Source organism: Pholcus phalangioides, unplaced genomic scaffold (genome assembly GCF_987345545.1).
Source record: "Pholcus phalangioides strain wild (caught in Gottingen) unplaced genomic scaffold, Ppha-v1.0 ptg000010l_1, whole genome shotgun sequence".
Lineage (NCBI taxonomy): Eukaryota > Metazoa > Arthropoda > Arachnida > Araneae > Pholcidae > Pholcus > Pholcus phalangioides.
Window position 1 is genome coordinate 21,428,693 of NW_028301603.1, and position 22,754 is coordinate 21,451,446.

Here is a 22,754-nt window from a genome sequence, read left to right on the forward strand (position 1 = left end):
ACGGTATATTCAGCAACATTTATTTTTTCATTATTAAGTATTATCAGTGATAATTTTTCTGATATCATGATTCCCCCCCCCCCACCGTCTTCTTGAGCTAGACCCCAAGTAGAGATTTTTCAGGGGCCCCCTTCTTTCCTGAATTTATAGCCTAAAAAAAATAAGAAGTAATGAGGATCGTAACAGGCCCTAGCGCAAGAACCTCTGGCTTTTTCCGTTTTGCTACGCGTAGATACACTTCTGGACAAAAGAAAAATGACCATTTCAGTAACATGTGTAAACGTTTGCATAGGAATCAGTTGATAAAGATTCGTGGGGCCCAACAAACCTGTTTTGCATATAAAGTAGGACCTCTCTTTTGCGGACACCGGTGGGACAAAAAATTTCGTAACGACGAATTACGTCTGACGGTAAGTAAGGGGCTTAAAATGCATACTTTAATTATACAAGGGAAATTATTATTTGGTCGTAAAAGAGGGGTGACTGCATCTTAGGAGTATCCGTTAAAAAAGGTTTTACTGTATTATGAGTGACTCAGTGTATCTAAAGCAGGAGTGCGCAACGTTCTCGGTCCAAGGGCAAGAAAAGCCTATGGCGTGTAACTAAACCGATGGTCAGAATTGTAAGGAGTGATAAAACTTGTCAAAACAAACAACTTTCACCATTCAATTTTGGGTCGGAAACAAGCGGGGAGCCGCGAGAAGTCGCCTGATTGGTAAAAATTAAAAACACAGCAAAGAGACGAAGAGTAAAGGGTAAAGAATCTTTATTACCGAAAACTTCATAACAAATGCTAAAATGAGCGAACACCAGCTGCAATACAGGTGTCACATCAGCAACGGAGTAAACCGCATACACGTTGAAAGATTCCTGGTATTTCACGAGCGTTTGCAGCTGCGACGCTGAAATTCGGGTCACCAGGTAATCTGGCGACTCGATGGGCGTCTCGTAAACGACGCTTTTCAGCTCTCCTCAGAGAAAAAAAAAATCCATGAAGGAAACAGATTGGGAGATCCGGGCGGCCAAACGATGGGCCTACCACCGTCAATCCATCTATTCGAAAAGTCAATGTCCAATCAGTTCAACGCAATCCCGAGGAAATTTGCTAGCGCTCCGTCGCGATGGAACCACATAATCGCTCGAAGATTTGCTGGTACATTTCGTAGTAAATCAGGCAAAACCTGCTGAAGGATGAATGGCAGCTGAATGACAGGATCTGCGAAGTGCGACGTTTCATCCATTCCAGAGAGAGCGCCCTCTCGCGGCTCGCCACTTGCTTTCCGACCCCACATCGTGTGGTGGAAGTTGTTTGTTTTGGCGAGTTCTATCATCCCTTACAGTTTAGTTACGCCCTGTACAGGATTGCACACACATGAGCCGTATTTTACAGGAATTGCCCAAATTTTTGTCCACCACAGCAGTTTCATAAAAAATGTCCCGTTTTTTCTCGCACTTTCAACTAAGCTTACTTGAATTTTTATTCAGGTATTGAACTGCGATTTGCAGTAGCGCTTCGATTTCCACCATTGGCGATTTTTCTGTAAGAAATGTCAACTTACTTTGAACAATTTTTGATGATTTTCAATATTGAGACCCCAATTTCTTTTGCTTTTACCGAGAAAACGTGTCCAACCTAGATATATACCGTGTTGTGTGAACATTGATACTTTTCTACAAACAAAAGTGTTCCGTAAGCCAGATGTAAACGTTTTGCGGGAGGGTGGTTGCGCATCCCATAGTCTTGAGAAATCTGTAGCATAAGTGTACGTATTGAACTTGTGCAAATTGCACCACAAAAGCAACTGGCAAAAAAGAGCGATTATACATTTGGACGTTCAGAAGAATTACAGCGTGAATAAAATTAATGTTTACGCTGGTGTGTCATACAGATCTGTTACACGCATGTGCGGTAAGCGCCAGTGTGGACAGACGCGGTCACCATAAAAAAGTAGTAGAAGAAAAAAAAAGAGAAAAAGAGAGATGCTCCCACATATCAGAGATCGGTGCTCAGTATTATGTGTACCTTCTAGAATAGTATTCGGCATATTCGTTGTAATTTAGCTTGGCCAACTGGCTTCCCCGTTTTATGCTTCAATCCATTTATTTCCGCTGTAGGGCAGTTGATTTCATTGGCCATTTTTTGCTTATTGTTGCAGCACTGCAAAATGCTTTCGACAATACCTGCAGATCAAGTACGGTATGGTTAATTGTGGACAGTGTCTTTCCTTTGATTACCGGCTTTCTTCGGTACTCTTCGAGACAACCAGACGATCGATACAACCAGTACTTTTAGAGAGGTACTACTACTTCTCTTAGGAACTACTTCTTTTTAACCGTACTGCATCTCGTACACATTCCTGTGCGGAATTTCGCACGAATCGGTACATGCCGGACTACTCCTCTACTCTGTGGCTAATACTCCACTTAGTACTACCTTTTTAGAGACTACTACTACTCCTCCTCATAGAGACCACGACTACTACTAATTAACCGTACATGAACCTCACGCACATGCCTCAACGGAATTTCTAACGAATTGGCACATGCCGAAATGGGTGTCCTGAGTGTATGTGTGGCCTTAACGTATTTTTGTTGTCGAGTTGCGCTTGTTTTGTGTTCATGCTGCCGTCTGTCTTTCATTTGCTGAAGTAAAGATGGAAATCCTTGAATATTCATGTATTGTCAGTATCGTGTTGTGGGTCTGCCTGATCTCTGCGGAGAGACTTTTTAAAATGCGAGGTCTTAGAGACCACTACTACTACTAAACCGAACTGCTACTGCACCTCGTACAAATTCCTCTGTGGAATTTCTAACGAATCGTTACATGTCGGAACGTGTTGTGTGAGTGTATGTATATGCATGGCCTTAACATATGTATGTTGTCCGACTTTTGCTTGTTTCATGTACATGCTAGTGCTGTCATCTATGTTCTATATTTTGATCTAAATACGATAAATGTTTGAATTCTCATGTCATGTCAGTATCGTGTTGCAGGACTACCTGCTTCTTAGAAACTACTACTACTAGTACACCTCGTAGAGACTAATACACTTCTTAAAGACTACTACACCCTCTTAGAGACTACTATTACTACTACTCTTAGTAGTAACAGTAGTGGCCTAAGACTACTACCCTTTTTAGAGACTACTGCTCTTTTTATAGTCCACTGCTTCTACTTCCGGCACTCTTGAACTACTCTACTACTGCTTATCTTAGAGACTATTCTATCCTATCCAGTACCACGCGAATCGATGACACTCCCGAGTTCTCGTTCTGGAGATTAGAGATCCTTGAGAAGTAATTAATATCGGATTTCGACAGACCAAAAACACGTAACGATTGCCATTCGGTTATCTAGTGTTTTGTCATCGTTGTGGGGATGATGACGATGATCAAAAAGAGACGCAAAAGCGGATGTAGTCGTAATCTGTTTCCGTTTTGCCCCAGTTATCGGAAGTTCACCTTTTGTATCTGAAAAGCGAAGATAAACACGGAAAAGGAACGTCAAAAGTATCGATCGATTCGGAGACAAGCTCGTGACAAATGGCACTCCTTTTTTCGTTCGTTGCCACTTCTCCGAATATTCATGTATCAGATATTCAAGACGATGACATGAGGAATCCGGTCGAACAGTGGAGAAAAAGGAGACACTCCCAGAACCTTGATCAGTAAATGTCTTATTCTTTTTTTTCCTCGCTTTCTTCTGGAAATTTTTGAAGAAAAATGACACTTTTGAGCACTATCCTCTCTCTCTCTCTCTGTTCTTTTGTTCTTCTCCTTCAAGAAACAGAGAAAGAGAGACGAAGATAGGAGAAAGTGTGAGTAGATCGCCGTTATCTAAGACGCATTAGGGCTAATGTGTTTTCTAAAAACCCCTTTCCTCCAACGTGAACTTCGGAATGGAAGGTCTACTCAGTTTCTGAGAACTTTTGCCAATGAACAGTTAAAATGCAGTTAAGAGAACGGGAAAACCCCGATGGATTCTATTCAAAAATACGAAAAAAAAAATACTTTCTATTTTTTGTCAATGTAATCCAAGGTTAAGATTTATTCTGTGGTTGGACCGATCAATATCAATGGGTATGAAAACTCTACAAACGTGTGATTCTGGATTAAAACCCATTTCTGATCGCCCCTTAAATTCTTCCCTAAATTGCACGATTCTTATATATACAGGGTGATTCAGAAAAGATGGGAAAAACTTCAAGAGGTGGTAGTACACACAAAAACAAACAATTTTTATCAAAGAATGCATGGTCTAACATGAAATGCAAACGTGCTACAGGGCGCAACATACTGGATACGAGGAGAAAACACGAGAATAACGTATGCGATAAAAAAAAAACAATTTTAATGAATAATTGCTCAAAAGAGCGACCGCCAGTGGCGAAGGAGGGATTGGCGAACGCTCTGGAATATTCCAGGCATATCGCAAACCTCCCCAGCAGCAGCCGAAAGTCTTGCGATTAGGTCCTCTTCACAGTCAAGAGGAGTCTCATACATCAGATTCATACCAGAACTGGTACTTCCGTTTGCAGCTCCGTAAATAAATCAGTCTGCTTTTTGAGTATTACTAAAGTGCGCCATTATCCCGTACGTTACGACTGTTAGAACGATTGCACGCTGGAATAACTTCACGGGGCTGGCTTTTTATTCACTGTGACGCAGATTTGCATACGGTTTCTTCTTCTTCTTCACCAGGTTACCTTTGTATGCATGATGTTCTTTTTCTCCCGATAAATTTCAACAGGACTGCCGGTTTAACGTTTGCGGAGCGGCCGTTTCGAAACGCGCTTTAGTATTTGCGTTTCATGTTAGACCATGCATTCTTTAATTGCAATTGTTTCTATTGGTGTGTACTATCACCTCTTAAAAGTTTTTCCCATCTTTTCTGAATCATCCTGTACATGGTGACTCTCTGCTTAAATAACGTATTTCAGAAGTTTCAAAAAATTGAGCGTGACTTTAGCATGTTTTCCTTCATAATTAATGTTGACTTTCCAGTTAACTAACTTTTCAATTAATTCACTAAAAATAATTAATAATTATAATTCTAGGAAATGTGAAAAAATTAAGAAAAACTATTGTTTTCTATATATTTTTAAACATTTTATTTCTCTAAATAATTCATGAAAGTTTCTGAAAGTTCATAAGGAAAAAAAATCCAATCAAAAATCATGATAAAATTTCTGAAAATTTTCATTTTCGGAAAGTCATAAAAAAAATCAAATCTCTCATTTTTGTGAAAACATTTTCTTTAAAATACTGTCAAAATACTGGGACAAACTCAATGAATTTTTTAATTCTCAAAAATATTAATTTTATATGAAAATTTCCAGAAAAATTATTTGAATAAGAATTTTTTGAACAGTGTGTTGCGCAAATGCAGTGAAAAATTGGTTAACGGGAAAAAAATGGAAAAATTGCAGGTCGATATGGTCTCATCATAAGTGACGGGAGACACTATGGGTAAAAACTCGAGAACTCTCCTTTCTCCTGTTAATTCTTCCACGAATAATTTACTTGCAACCCTCTTCGTCAATTACGAAAATGCATGAAAATTCAAGCATTTACAATCTTTACTTCAAAATATGGAAGCTAACGGCAACACAAGGAGGAACGCAAAAAAAGCACAATTCCGACAACATAAATACGTTAGGGCAACAGATACATTCAGTACACGCATTCCGGTACATACCGTTAGAAATTCCGTAGAGGGATGTGCACGAGGGGCATGTACGGTTAAGTAGTAGTAGTTTATGTCTTCACTAATTTAAAATTCGGAATAAGTATAGATTAAAATTCTACGATGGCTGATTTTTGTATTAAAATATATTGGCTCATCATTGTACCAGTAAAGAATCTCCCTTCCGGCGAATTACCTTCACGTTGAATTGTAAGTCGATGAATTACATTCTTTCCCATGAATTACTCTAAGTAAATTGTCACGGCGTGAATCTTCTTTTCAATTTATCCACTTACACTGATGATAATTTGTGTGTAAATCGATTAGTAAATCTTGACTGAATTGTGAATAGAATAATTTTCTCTCCTATTGACTCCGTCAATTGTGATTCGATGAGTTTTATTTTTGTCCTGAATAGGATTATCCTGATAGATGTAGATCGCTCATCGGTGAACTAACTCTCTCTTCTTTTTTTTATCGATTACCCTAATAATGTGAGTAAATGAATTCTCATTCCAATAAATATTTTTAAAGCACACTGTGAGTTTATGAATTTCCTTATCGATAATATAACATGACGAAGAATCGGGAATCGGTGATTTTTTTAAATATATTTTTCCTGAATGAAAATAACTCGATGAATTCCTCTTCGATAAACTATCCTGAAATTAAATTGTCAATTCGGGAATTTTCTATTTCTATAAATTATGTTGATGATAAATTGTGAATCAATTAATTTTCTTTTTGATGAATTATGTTGAAGGTAAATTGTGATAAATTATCCCGAAGGCAAATTCTGAATCGATGAATTTTCTTTCCGTTAAATTATCTTCAAGGCCAATTGTGAATCAATTCATTTTAATTTTTGATAAATTATCCTGAAGATAAATAAGATAAATTGTGAATCGATGAGTTTTCTATGCCAATAAATTATTCCCAATGTAAATCGTGAATGGATGAATCTTCTTACGGGTGAATTACGAATCGATTCTTTGCCGATCTTGAAGGCAAATTTTGAATCGATAAATTTTCATTCCTATAAATTATCTTGTAGATTGTGAATGGATTCATCATCTATTTTCAGGAATTAGCGTAAAGGTAAATTGTAAATGAATTCATTTTCTTACGGGTGAATTGCGAATCGATTATTTGCCGTTGAGTTATCCTCAAGGTAAATTCGGAATCGGTTCTTTCCCGAAGAATTATCCTGTAAAGGCAGTGGTTCCCAAAGTGTGGGTCGCTACATCCGTGGGGGAAGGGGGTCACGTTAAGGAACTGGGAGGGCATTCGCGTGATATTCTTCGAACTAAAAACGTCCGAATAAGAAATTTATTTTTCGCAACGCGTATGCAAAACTAAAAAAGGCCTAAACTCAGCTTTAACAGGTTGCTTACCATTTTACGCGCGCATCATATCGCACACCGGCAAGAATAACGTTACAACTCAAAAAATCTGAAATTGCGTAATAACGAAAATAAACTTCACTTTTTCAGTACAAAAGGCTGTTCACTAGAACGAAACTTTTGCTGCTTAGCGGCCAGTTTTGTAGTTACGGGAATGTCAATATTACTGACATGTAAAGAAAAAAAATTGTTATTTTGAATATGAAATTAATCCGAATTTGTGGATTTTTGAGTTACGTCACTTTTCTTGCCGGGGTGCGATATAGTGTAATTTTATCAAACTCTGCATGTAAAGTAATCGATAGATCAAGTGAATATTTTTACCGGGGGATTCATAAGAAACCAACCGATTTTAGAATAGCTTTAAAAATTAAAAACACGGAACGATGAGTGGTGTATAGCGGAATGTATAGGGGAAATGTCTACATTTTATATTACGAACAATTAATAACGCTAGTGTGTCGTTTATGAATATTTTTTGATGGAGAAGTATAGTCATTGAAAAAATATTGAGATGGCGCTAAAAAATATCGGGAAGGTGAGGGTGTGGGTTAGGATTATTGGAGGGAAGTACACCGGGTACTCGCTATGATATGAAATAATTCCGCAGTTGAAAAATAATTTTGTTTAATAAAGCAGGGGGGGGGGGTAGCTGTGGCGTAACCACGGAAATGTTATGAATATTCAAAAAGTGTAACAAATCAACTAAAATTATTCTTCCTACAAAAGGAGCCCAAAACATGTGACCCCCCCCCCCGAGTTTGGTGGTTACCCATTCTGCAAGACAAGATAGACATTCCATCCTAACTTGCGGCTGTGTTGACACCATCCGCAGGATTCGAAACTAAAAAAAAACATGTAGGTAGTTTCAAATCTCATAATAATACAGTTCTTCCAACTAAATGTTGAAAAATGATTTCATTTCATTCGCCATTGATTACGGAAATTGAAGCACATTCAATAACAATAAATCAAGAATGAATTCAAAAACGGGACACCTGGTCACCCTATACAAAACGAGCCTCCGATAAAATTCTTGTCAAAAAAGGGCGGGCGTCAAAAAGTTTGAGAACTACTGCGGTACGGGTAGTTATTAATTAAGGGGTCACATACCTCTTAACATGAAGGAAACTTGAAATATTATTAATACTATTTAACCATTGATTTATTTGAAACATTTTTCACATACTTTTGATTAAAATGCTATCGTTTGCTTGTATAAAATTTTACAGACCTCTAATACGTAATTTTTTTTTAAATTTTCAAAAAATACATTGAAAACAGTTTGCGAGAATGATAAAATGACACGACATCAATGTAACCTACAATATTGAAATTAAAATGAAGAAAACGGTTTATTTCATAAAACGAACTAAAAGATTTCACATCCATTTCATAAATATTTGATTTATAAAAAAATAAATTTATTTTTTTTGTTTTTGAAAATTTAAATTTGAAATTAAATTTTGAAATAAGAATGAGTGCAATGAAATTTCAATATTTTAGTACATAATATGAAATGAACCATTTTTATGGGCATCTTTTTATCAGCCACCTCGTTGGGCATTTTGCCTGTTGTGGCGTTGTATTTGTATTTGTATTTGTATTTTCTTCATTCATTTTTACTTCAATATTGGATGGTTACGTGTATGTCGTATCATTTTATCATGCACGCAAGCTTTTTTAATGTATTATTTTGAAATTTTTAAAAAAATTAAGTATTAAAGATATGTAAAATTTTATACAGCGTGGGATAGCATATTTAATCAAAAATATGCGAAAAATGTTTCAAATAAATCAATGGTTAAATAGTATTTTTAATGATATTTTAACTTTCCCCCATGTTAAGAGGTATGTGACCCCTTAATAGGATTTTCTTTTGCGAATCGATGAATTTTCTTTCCCGTGGCTCTTGTTTCGCTTCCGAACCAGCACGTGTGCGATCGGAATTTTGCAAGAAGACTTCCGATGAATATTTGATACAGATATTCTCTCATCTAATCACGTTTAATTCTATCATCGAGTACCACGAAATCATTTTTATTCATTGGAAATCATAACGAGGGCTGATGTAACCTGTACGTGATACTCACGGGCATTCATACCACGTTAGGAAAAATTCCCGAGACCCACACGGCGCAACTAGTTACTCTGTTATTTCATTTCAAAAATCTCATGTCTGACGACGAGACCCCCGTGGGATCATCACAACCTCTCGAATCCATCATTGATGGGTAAGAGAAAACACCGTGTTCGGCTGATTATATCTCGTCGATTTATATCAAAAACGGGGCAAAAGCCTCACGGAATCACGAACAAAGAATTCCAATCACCGAATCACCACCCCATTCCCGAAATATTCTTTCAACATTTAAATTCGTATTATGTAATCATTTCTTCGATTCGAATATTTGGAATATTTGCATGATAACATAAATTTACTCGTTTCCGAGAGAAAATTCGAGCAGATGGGAAGAGTCTCCCCCCCCCCCCGGCAAATTACTTTTCTACCCACTGAGATGAATTATACGGCATTGATTAGTCTCGTTTTTCCTGGCACGGAAATGATCTTCGGGTGGCGCGAATTCGTGGGAAATCCACCCACCTGCAACCATAACACACGAATAGTGTGTGTTTGTGCTCACACCCACTTTTCTCATTTTCTAGAGCACCATGGATACCCCCCCCCCCCTAGTGTGTAGATTGGATTGAGCGAGGAGTATTCCAATATAAATGAAGACACCTGACAATTCAATGGGCGAGTGAATAAGTTGGGCAAGAAACAGCAGTGGTTATAGAAAGACCACGTTTGTTGAGGATATAAACGGGATCACCAGCGATTTAAACTCTGCAAACGCAAGGATTATGATGCTCAACCTTTAGGAGAATGCGGGAAAGCCCATTGGTTTGAAAATATGCTACGGGAAGCTTAAGTGGTCTGCGAATGTACCTTGGTGTCAATTTTTAAAAGCCGCAAAAAATTACTACAAAATGACAACATTTGGCTACTGAGCGCCTCTCGAGCTTCTTGGCGATATCTGTGTAAAAAGCTTGTTTTACCTCCACACACACATCACTCTCTCTTATAACTCTCCTTTTTCCTTGAAGCTTTTTTTTTCTCCATCTAAAAACTATTTTTCCCCCTGTTTCTTTGTCTGTGCTGTTCCTGATCACGTGTCGTTTGCATGACATCGCTCTAAGACTCTAGGGTTGCTGGATTTTAAAATTCATTCTTGGCCTCTATATTGGCGTTTAAAATATTAACATTTAGTCTTTTTTGAGATTGATCTATTAATAATTGCACTGGATTTTTTTGATGTTTTTGTGAATATATAAATGAGTAGAATCGGTGGTAATTTAGTCAAAACTTTGTGAAGACGCCACCTTGGAACCCTTTCCATGTAAGATAAAAAACGATGAGCCCACTCCCCTTTTTAGGAGGCTTAGCTCGCATGATATCGGAAAACGTGAGAGTGATAGAGAGATTACAATTGAAACAGTGTTGTATCCATACATGGCCAACAATTTGGAAGTCTCAAATACACGTTTGGTACGTTTCTAAAGCTAGAAAGTGTTCTCGAGGCACCAAACACAGGGTTTGAATATCGAAATATAGCTGGGAATGTATTAGATGAAACTTCGGTTATGACAACCACACAAACAAACGCATTCAGAGCACTAGAAACACAGAATCAACCACAAAGAGAAAGATGATCCTTTCTATCTAGGAAAATTTTCGCGCGAGGTTTTGACGCAAGCCACGCTCGTAATCAATAGATTCACACGCCTTGAGCACATTGTGGGCAGTAGACCCGAAAGCTTTAGTTGGAGCTCAAACTAAATGCTCTTAATGGAAAACAAGGGAACGGACGGGGTAGCATGTTTCCGTTCCTCCCCCCTCCTCTCTCTGTCTCTCTTACTCAGCACTCGCCACACACACACACAGAAACACAAACGAGCATTCTCTATCTGAACTGGCACGAAATGCTACGCCACTGGATTTCTCTCTCACTCACCTCCCTCGTTCTGGTTAAACGAAAGGATAATGTGACGCTTCGAATTCCACCAACAGAAACTGGGGCCCCCCGTCCACCATTCCCTTCTCACCTGACTGCATGGATGATGATGTAGAATGGAATAGAGGGCTTGATGGTTTTCGGAGGAGTTATTCCGGCCTTAAAATATTTAAAGCGAATCCCTCCGTCCCGCAGACAACAACGTCAAAATTTGTGCTGATTCTCTCAACGATTCGCGATGGATTTTGAAACAACGAGACGCTGCATATTTCAGCAGCGATTCCTTATTTGCTCAAAAATGTATTTTCCTTTCGCTTCCGATTCTTCTGAGTTTCACACATACGTACGAATAGTACATTCGCCTTATACTCTCCGTGTTTGTTCATTAAGTTGGCACAGCGAGAACATCCGTTTCCACCAGCAGCATCTCTGGGGCCAAACACGGCACGGTTTGCGTAATTTCCAAACTTATATACGCTCCATAACCTCCACAGAAATCTTTTCTCGACTAGTTACATGTTGACTCGAATTGTGCTGACGTTGCTTCCCTTTCTCGCTCTATCGTTCGTCATGTTGCTTCTGTTCGAGTTCGTGCCCTTCATTATCCTTTCGTGTACTCTGCAAGGCCTGAAGGGAATACGGATGAAAGACGAAACTTCGAATTTCACGCCGATATTTTTTTCCCCTTGTTACTTAGGTCTATCCAATCTAGCGTAACCAAGTTTCCGAATCGTATATATTTTGTATTCCTCCAATGTGAAATCTGTAAAATCCCGTTTTTTTTTGTCCTTTCAACAATAAATTGCGAATACTTCCGAAAAGAGATATCTTTTGTTTAAAACGATTTATTGTGGATACTTCCATAGACATCTTGCGTTTAGAAACGATGTCCGATGTCTTTCGGACACTTCGGATCGTACGCATCCTGCTTTCAAAACGATGTGTTGCGGATACTTCTGAGCAGAGACATCTACTGTTTAAAACGATATATTGCGGATACTTCCGACTAGAGACATCTTGTTTTTAAACTGATGTCTTGCTCATACTTCCGAGCAGAGATATGTAGCGTTTTCTTAAACGATTTGTTTCGGATACCTCGAGCATAGACATCTTGCGTTCGAAACATTGTACTTATTTACTGATACTTTCAAGCAGAAACGTCTTGCTTTTGACTCATTAAGCGGCATTGGCTAGATATTTTGCTTCCATAAAGCACTTTACTCTGTGCCCCATTAATTTCCACCTGCTGGAAATCGGAATAACGCCCATTTCAAACCCTTAACTGGCGTTGTGGGTTCGTTTTGTACCCCGCGCATTGATCATTTTGCCACCCATTTCAGAAATAAGTGCTTCTGGTTCATTCTGTTACCAGTACCTTTTAAGATGGTTGTTTACATTGACAAATTTATGATGTTATTCTACTTTTTCTTCCATTTTTATCTTTGATCAAACTTTTTTTGGGCAAGGGGATGAAATAACCCCACCGCACCACTTGCGTAAGGCTTTTTTTGACAGACAGCCGAAGTGTTCGGGTCGGAATGACGTCTCGGAAGAGCGTCAGTTATTTCAATAACGATTTCAAATTGATCGTGAAATAGTGTAAGCGAAGGGGATTAAAACGAAGTATCAAGAATATTTTCGAGAACGGATGTCTAGCGTTCAAAACAGGGTATATTACTTGCAATTTCGAGCAGCGTGACATCTTTCATTTAAAACGATTTATTGCAAATATTTCCGAGAATAGACACATATTGTGTTTATACTCGTTGTTTTAGACACTTCCGAGCACAGACAACAGCTTGCGTTTTAAACTATGTATTACAACCAAGACTTTATTTGGTTCCAATTTGGCATGAAGATAGTCATAATGTGATATTAATGAAGTGCGTGTACATCTTTTTCCCCAATGGAATGGCAGCCATTATCACGGCTAGAGATAACCCCCACTCATTTCTAATTCAGTAATAAATGCTTCATTTCATTTTAATCAATACCATACGTAGTTATAACTGCCTAAAACTTTTTTTTTTTAATGGAAAAAGAACCGCTATATAAAACACTCATAAAACTGATTATATAAAGTAAATAAACCCGTTCAAAAGAAAATTATGTACATGATCGTGCGTTTTAATGCTTCAAGATTAATGTAACTAATTTTCTTGGCCTTTGAAGGTGAAAAAACGTTACGAAAATGAAGTTATTTCTTTAAAGAGCGGTTTCGTTGTTTAATCAACAGCGGCTATGAATTATGGTAATTAACATCACTTTGGTTGAAACATGATAACTCGCGCGATTTAATAACGTCCTAACGCCTTGATTAGTTTTTTATTTCGATCTAGAAATTATGTTTATTAAAGATTTTGAAGGGAAAAAAATTGTACGAAATGTTTCTTGGGGGAAAAGATTCTTTCTAGTGTGACATTAGTATAAAACTTCCAGTGTCTGCATAAGTTACGGATATTATACATAATAAACAGGTTATTATGCACAATAACCTGTTATTACCTAATGGCATTATGATCGCAGACCATTTTGGTAAATTTGATGAATTTCCCCAAATTCATGTATCATTTTTACTGGTGATTATGCATAATACTCAAACGTCGTTGGTAAACATGATAAATCTGGTACTAACTTTATCAATTTACCGGTTATTATTCTTAGTCGACATTTTGTGTTGGTAAATATTATAAATCAGTCCCATTGCCGTTATAAATTATTATTTAGGTGACTGACCGGATATAATGAATTCTGGTTTAACGAATTTTTCCAAACATTCCCGAAAACACCACTATAATCATCTATTTTACGAATTCTGAAATCGGATGTCGATTAATTAAACTCCTATTTGACAGTGGTTTTTAGCGGTCTTACCCCGATATAACAAATTTCTATTAGCAATTTTTTTTTTCGATTTTACGAATTTTTTGAAGTTTTTGTGTTACAGATTTGCACAGGGTCAAGGTTCGGAAAAAATCGTTAAATCGTGAAATTCATGAAATTTGAGTTCGCTATATAGGGGTCCGTCTAAATGCATCAAACATACTACAGAGGTTCATTTTGGATTTTTTTTTTCATATTTATCAAATTACACTAGGATATTATGCTTGATCACCGGTTAAAGCGATAAGTTTCAAGCATTGATCAAATTCACCAGGTACAATTGGATAATATGTATAACCACCATAATATGTAAAAGTGATAATGAGAGATGGACGCCTTTTTTTCAGCCCAAGATACCAAGGAAACAGATATTAACTGGATATTATGCCGAGATGAACTCAGAAAGAAAAGTTATCTGGACTTAAATATAATAATTGTAATAGAGGCCTCTACTTTAGTGCCTCACGCCACAGTGCGTGTAATAAGGAAGGCAGAGTCGTGTCTCCAGTGGTGTATATGGTAGCATATTTGCTTGTTTGCATGAGTGCCTGGGTTCGAATCCTGGAGGAGACAAGATGCCTTTTCTTTCCGAGCTCACCGATCTATAAAATTTCTGTTTCCTTAAAAGAGATAATCCTTTTAGCGTTTATCAAATTTACCAACAATGCTTGGGTAATATGCATAATTACTGACAAAAAAGTGGGGAATTTATCAAACTTACTGAAACGATTAGCGATTATGGATAATAACTGATTTATCACTCGTACCGAAACATAAATGTATATACACACACAACGTATCCTTATCTTTGCATAGTTGTAGCAATAGGACACTTTACAACATTTCATGCTTCAAGTACCCCACGAAATGTGTAAGAGACTTGTTCACTAAATGAAATTCGTGAATACGCGTAGGAGGCTTGCTTACTCCTAGAAATGCGTTGGAGTCGTGCATGTCCTTGAAAAGTGTAGAAGTTATGCTTATTCGTAGAAAAGCATATCAGATTGACATACTCTAAAAAAAACGTGTTGAGATACGTATGTCTCGAAATGTATGAGAGGTTTGCTTACTCTTAAACATATGTAGCAGTCGTGGTATGTGTGCCTCGAAATGCGGAAGGGGACTCGCTTACTCTTGTTAATATGTGGAAGCCACACGTATCCCTCGAAATGCGTAGACGTTCTCCGAATGTCTCGAGACTTTCATACTCCTATAAATATGCGAAAGTAGCGGGTATACCTCGAAATGCGTAAAAGGCTTGTTTGCACCGGAGAATGCGTAGAGGTCGTGAGTGTTTCCCAAAATGTGTAGGATCTTGCTTACTCCTAAAAATGCGTGGAAGTCGCGCGCGTTCTTAAAAATGCATAAGGGGCTTGCTTACTCCGGGAAATGCGTAGAGGGCATGCGTATGCTTCGTAGAAGTCTTTCATACTCTGGGAAATGCTTGTGAGTCGTACGTACTTCTCGAAATGTGGAGGAGGTTTGCTCACTCCGGGAAAAGCGCAGATGACCCTTAAAATATATAGGATGTTTTCTCACTCTAAGAAATTCGAGAGGGTCGTGCATGTGCAGAAGGCTTTTTTTAGCCCTATAAATGTGTTGAAGACATGTATGTCTCTTAAAATTGTGGCTACATCGTACACCACTGGATGGTGCTGTCCACGCCATAGAGAAAGAGTGCACCTACGCGACGCAGGAAGACAGTGACATTTCGCTGCTCGAACAACGCGATCACACGATCGGCTCGTGTCGCTCTTCTCTCTCAGTAGGTTCTGTACTTTTAATTGTTAAATACAATTAAATTGTCTTTATATTTTGTGAGGAAGCGTTTGTGATTTACCGTCGCACGCCCTCTATAAAATTTATAGAAAACGTGCTTTATAGGTCTAAACTACCTACCTATATACCTACCATATATCTATTCCTAAAAGTTAAAATTTTTAGTAGATCGGAAGTTTTTCTCATCCTTGGGGAAGCGTTGGTAAGTGTGCGTACTCCTATAAATGCGTAGGAAGCTAGCGTACGCCCTCCCCACTCTATATTGTGGATGGATATGAGGTAACCGAAGAAACTAACGATGACAGGCCGCGTATGAGCATAGCCATCTATCTTTTAATCACATGGCAATCCTCCTATTCCATATTATCTTATTTGGTGACGGCAAAAGCCTTGACCACGCATGATCTATTTTTATTTCACTAGTTTCCCACAAAAATAAACAACAAAGTATCCAACTTCTTTTTACGATCTATTTATTACAGAAATAAAAAAGAGGAGCAAATAATGGGAAATTGGTGTCATCGCAGATTTATTTTTTCACGAAAAAATCAGAAATATATTTTTTCTGCATAGTGAATGGTTTAATGATGGATAATTCATCAATGCTGCCCTATTATTAATCAAATTCTGTCCGTAATCTCCGGCTCAACGCCAAAAGTATCGGAGATTCCGCTGAGCGTCAATGATTAACAACGTAGGACGATAACCCGATTGGAAATGGAGTTTGATTTTATTGATTTGTCATTACTTCCTCCTACGTTATATGTATATGATACACTGAGTTGCCATCGAATTAGGAACACCTACCTAGAAACGAACGATACCAACCTTAGATTTCATAATGCCTGCTACACGATGAAAGGCATGGATTCAATCGGTGTGTGTGGTAAATATCCGCAGCAGCTGGCTGCCGGTGTTGGATGACCTGTTCACTCCCTTATCACTCCATTCCCCCCTCGCAGTTTCCTAAATGTAGTATATAGGACTCAAGTGTGTCTTAGGCGAAGATCCATGGCGAAGAAATTACAGAATGCAGAGGTTAACACGGAGAGAAATCTGCAGACGTTAATGGAGGCCTGCCAGGTCCCTACTTCAGCGCGTCACGTCACTAAGCATGTTATAAGGATAGCCAAGTCATGTCTTCCTCGGTGAATATGCATAGCGTGCTTACCGGGGTCGCAAAAAGATCTGGGTTCGATTCCTGGCGGAGATCATTAGACTTGCTTTCCAAGTTCACCTCAGCATAATATCAGCAAGAAGTCTTTTTCCCTTAATGTATAAAGCTGAGAAAAACCAGATCACTCTTTCTGCAATTTATTTTATTTGATAGTCGTAGATGCGCAGCACTTGGTGATATTTTCGGTATAGCCATTGGCTGTATATCGGGATAATTGACTAGATGTTAGTGCTATCCAAAAATGGTTAACCGAACTTGGTTCAGCAGAATCTGACCAGGGAGAGGTGGTAGAAGAGACAGACGCAATATAGTATCCTAAGGTTTTCTTAAGAAGGTGTAGCGCAAGGAAAATACTACTTCGGAGGAAAGGAGCTCTTAATAAATAAAGTTTGGACATCTCTGCGTTCTTAAAAAAATGGTCATATACAAGCATACATACATAAATCGTACACCAACCTGATCTATCACTTAAGAGATTTACTATCGATTGCTGTTTAAGGCAGGATGGTGTCGAAAGAAACTTTAAGCACAGGAAAAACCTCCCGATGTGCAAAAATCTGAGACGCACTCTTTCAAAACCCCATAAAATATTATGCAAATATGAAATGGCAGAGTAACAAGAATAAAAATATTGCTTTGAAGTAAAAGCATACGGCTGCAGTACTGTAATTACGTATATTAAATGTAGTTTGAAGCCAACACTTGAATCCATTAAATAGCTATTCCTGTATGTCTGTCTACTCAACAGGATTCGAATCAAGCGTTGGTGAGAAAATCGATCGGTTATCAGAATGCTATTTAATGAGGATTCGTAAAGTGCAAAGTATGCGTGAAGGAATCGCAAGTGAAGATACTACGCAAAAATAATTTATGGTTTGTGTAAAATATTTCTAAATTCATTTTATCTTCTGCAGACATAAGAAATTCATCGCGCACATTCTTGAAAACAAATAAATAGCATGATTCAAATAAATAAAGAAAACAATGAAACTAAAACGTGCATATAAATTGTAGTTAAAGCAAAATGCGGTTTTCATGAATGGCCTCCTTCAAGGTTCATTCCTTGTGCCTTTTTCTTAGACGAGTAAATAAATGAAATAAAAAGAGAATGGGGTTCTAATCAGGCTTTTTGCTTGTATTTGTGCCCCTCCTATACGACGTCGACTTTCTTTCATTTTCCTCCGCAAATGATAAAATCGATTCGAATGGAGCCACCGCGGCTATTATCGGAATGCGTGGAACGCGAGTGGGATGGCAGTGGAATTCGTGAATGTGGGATCACGTGATTTGATGACACGGTCCTTGTTAGCAATTCGCTGTCATGAATATTCCTTTGAACACTGTCAGCATCAGCAGTGGGGGCATTCGCATACACATCCATGCACGCATGCATAACAACAACCTCGTGTATAAACGTTAGAGAGAGATTCTCTCCATGACAGTGGCTGGAAATTAATTCCTCAGCAGAGAACCTACCGACTGCCTTTTGTACTGATGTTGATGATGATAATATCTGGTGAATAGTGTGTGTGCATGTGTGAGCCCCAACATCGAATGCTTCTCTAGAATTATTCACACTATGCACATAATAACTTCTCTCTTCCCCACGACACCGACGATGGATAATCGAAAACTAAACACTTTTCATTCGCGCCAACATTGCTTTTTCACCGACCTGCTGGAAAAGTAAGTCATGAATACAGAAATTTTGGAATATTGATGAGCAGCGTGAATGCAAAATGACGGTACGGATGAGTAGCTTGCTCTTACACTATACATTTTTCGAAAGAAAAAAAAAATTCAATTTTGCATTCATTCTACTCTGTCTTCCTCAAAATGGAACGCACATAACTATTCTACATGTTGTTTGCCTCTGTATACTAAGAAGAAGTATTCTAGAGAGGAACCTTACTTTCATGATGCACGTGTACTTTTATCATTACCTATTTCGGTATAGGGTTATCCTTGGTTTTATAAACAGAGTGATACATAATACAAATATTTACTTGACGAATTCACAAAGAGCCCCAAATGAAATTGCATCAAGAAAATATGTTCCATGTTTTATATTCAAAATGACACAAATTCAAGTTAGTGGTGCATAAACAGGGCTTTCACAAACACATACGAACGCGTCACATGAAAGTGATTTCGGCAGCGCTCTAATAAGTACTTTCTGCGCGAAGCTTTTGTGGACAAATATAAGTTGACAAAATCTACATCATAATCTTGGCCACCACTACTAATAATATTTAACAGTAAATTCATCTCTTAAACATTGGTCTGATGCGTACTTGCACCATGTATCGCAGTGGTGGTCGACTACAGTGGGTTTCATGCGGTTTTTCAACTTTGAGGAGCGAATGCGAGCCAGTCCCCCGTTTAAAAACGTCTCTACGCAGAGATAAGGCAGACCTTCACACGATACTGACCTAACACGAAAACTCAAGCATCTACCATTCACTTAAAAATATGGAAGCCAGATGGCAACACCACTAGAACACACAAAATACACATAACTTTGACAACAATAAATATATTAGGACCACCACATACACTCAGAACACGCGTTCCGGCATCATTTATTTCGTTATAAATGGAATTAATCAGATGAATATTTACGACGTTCATGTGTACGTTTTAGTAGTAGCATCATTAGTAGGCATCACTGCATTGTCAGTGAAAAAAATAAAAGATTTGTCCCACAAGTGTCACTCTAGCTTCACCGCATCATTAATTCACCAGTGTCACACATTCATCACTGTATTGCCGGTGACACGCATGGAACACTATACCTCGACTGAAACCTCTATAACTCGACGCCTGTTATTCCCATGCTTGCCATAATACTAAATGTAACGCGACACATGATTCCCAAATCCCACTCAAGTCGATCACGATTTGTATAGCATTATTACAACTAATTTTCAATAAATTGCCCATTTGTTAACCAGTTCGAAAAATTTTACATTGCGCACTTGCATTGTAATAATTCTGATTGGTTATTTTTTGCCGTCCATTTGTCGATTGATAAGTGTCGAAGATTCTCCTTCACACCTTACTACGATTAATGGTTACTCCAACACTTCCTATAGTTCACAATTTGAAAACTCGACCATATTGACTCCCAAAACTCAGATAAATGTGAATCATTTCTGAAATTTTTGAGCGACAGATGGCTTAAAAGCCAGATTAAAATGTTTCTTACGAAAGGAGAAATCCTTTACTCTTCTTTTTAAGTAAGGCAGGATCGTGAGTGCAGTGGTGTAGATGGTAGTATGCTTGCCCGGAATGCAAGAGCACCTGGGTTCGAGTTCCGGCGAAGAACAGATGGCTTTTCTTTTCGAGTTCACCTCGACATTAAATCCAAAAAATATATGTTTCCTTAATATATTTGGCTTTAAAAGCCGTCTATCTCTATCAAAAGTATGAAAGTTGCACAAGAGTGCACAAATACTTATTCACAACTAAAATATCTTCCACGAAAACTTTCCGCAGAAAATTGGAAATCTAAACATTTTGTTAATTTGTAGATTATGCAAAATAGAATTTTTTAATTTTATGCAGGTACATATAAGTTACATATACAAACGGTTTTTAAAAATCATTAAAGGTGAGATGAAATAGAACCTCCTAACTTTTTTTTTTGATCCCCGCTTAAGTCGACATGTTTTTCGATCCCCTTCGGGTGGCGTCGATTTATCGAGTTTCCACTGCATTATCAATCAGCGTAACGCATGCTTCACAACGTTGCCAGTGTCTCCTTTTACGCCCGAGTGGCATAGTGTTAAGATGCTCGTCTACCACCGTGAAGATTGCTGTCACGGTCCCACATTCAAACCTAAGGGAGGATATAGATAAGATATTTTTCCAAACGAGCTTGAGGCGACCACCGATATACATCGCCTTCATTTCCAACCTATCTCATTCATGGCAGTAAATTGCGATACAGCGATATGGCCAAAGTTGGTGTTTAATGAAGTAGTGTCACATTTACATCACTTCACCCTTTCACCAGTGTTACTCGTGCTTCACTACTTCACTAGTTTCGCACATTCATCACCACATTGCAAGTGTCATTCATGCATCACCGCATTGCCTGTGCTATTCGTGCATTACCAGATTTCCAATGTCACGCTTGCATTACTGCATCACCAGTGTCATGATTATATCACTTCATCACCAGTGCCATGATTATATCACTTCATCACCAGTGTCATGATTATATCGCTGCATCGCCAGTGCCATGCATTCTTCACCGCATCACCACTTCACCATTGTCACGCAAGCACAACCTCATCGTCACTCCACCAGCGTCACGCATGCATCATTGCATCGCCAGTGCCATGCATTCTTCACCGCATCACCACTTCACCATTGTCACGCAAGCACAACCTCATCGTCACTCCACCAGCGTCACGCATGCATCATTGCATCGCCAGTGCCATGCATTCTTCACCGCATCACCACTTCACCATTGTCACGCAAGCACAACCTCATCGTCACTCCACCAGCGTCACGCATGCATCATTGCATCGCCAGTGCCATGCATTCTTCACCGCATCACCACTTCACCATTGTCACGCATGCATCATTGCATCGCCAGTGCCATGCATTCTTCACCGCATCACCACTTCACCATTGTCACGCAAGCACAACCTCATCGTCACTCCACCAGTGTCACGCATGCATCATTGCATCGCCAGTGTCACGCATGCATCATTGCATCGCCAGTGCCATTCACGCATTCATTGCATTCCAGGGGTATTCATGCGCCACTGTATTGCCAGCACAGTACTTACGAACTTCCCATTCAAGTTACAATTATATCCTAACTCCTCTTATATTAAATTGCTTGACATTACTTCATTGAATTTTTCCACAGAAATTGATTCTTACGCAATATTTCGAAAGAAAACAAAGGGCACTACCAATATTTTAATCATTTAAGAAATTTTCTTTTTTTTTCTTTTCAATAGCTTTAAGAAAACTGTAATAAAGAGTTGTCACACGAGTTATTCGACTAAATTTAGCATATAAAAAATGAAAAAAGAAACCCTGCGAGTAAGGAATCCAAAAAAGTATATTGATTGTGTCCAAACTGGGAAAATGCAATTAAAACTAGGTTTTGAGTGAGGTTTCAAAAGATGACAAGAGCTTAGAAGAAAAAAAAAATAAGAATTTTTTTTGGCATGTTTGTGCACAAAATTAAGGAACGTTTTTTCATTGCAACGATAAATTGGAATCATGAAAGTTGGAAAAAGAAGAAAAATTAAATCCAATTTTACTTTCCGTGGAAAATAAAACGCGTGAATGGCTTCAGGGACAAGCGAGTTCATTAGAACCCAATGAAAAGTTTCTCCTCAAACTATTTTTATTGACCTCGTTTGTTTTTGTTTTTTTCCTCTTCCCCCGCGAAATTTTTTGAGAAAAAAATAAATCGGAATTTTTCCTTTTTTCTTTCATTGATGATGGAGTTCAGTCTCATTTTGTGAGACACTTATACTCAGATGCGTCGAGCTGAAAATGTTCATTTAACGGAAAATTGCGTTCGTGTCACTGCTATTGATTAGCTATCAATGGCAATATTTAGCCGAGAATGCATTTTTTTAACAATTGAAATTAAAAGTTTTCGATATAATTGTCATTTTATATTTCTATATAAGTGTTTGAATTTTACCAAATAAACACTCTTACATCCGTGTTTTTGTTTTGACACATTTTTTATTATTCCTGAGATTTAAAAAAAAATTGGATATTGAATGGATAGGAAATGATTGAATTAAGCGCATTTTTAACGGGACTAAAGT

At 38.1% G+C, this 22,754-nt stretch overlaps 1 protein-coding gene across 1 annotated transcript in view; it reads right to left on the bottom strand.

The window, feature by feature from the left end:
• Positions 1-22,754, bottom strand: part of LOC149081105 (tyrosine-protein kinase transmembrane receptor Ror2-like) — a 125,665-nt gene that overhangs the window by 52,781 nt on the left and 50,130 nt on the right. The window lies entirely within an intron of this gene.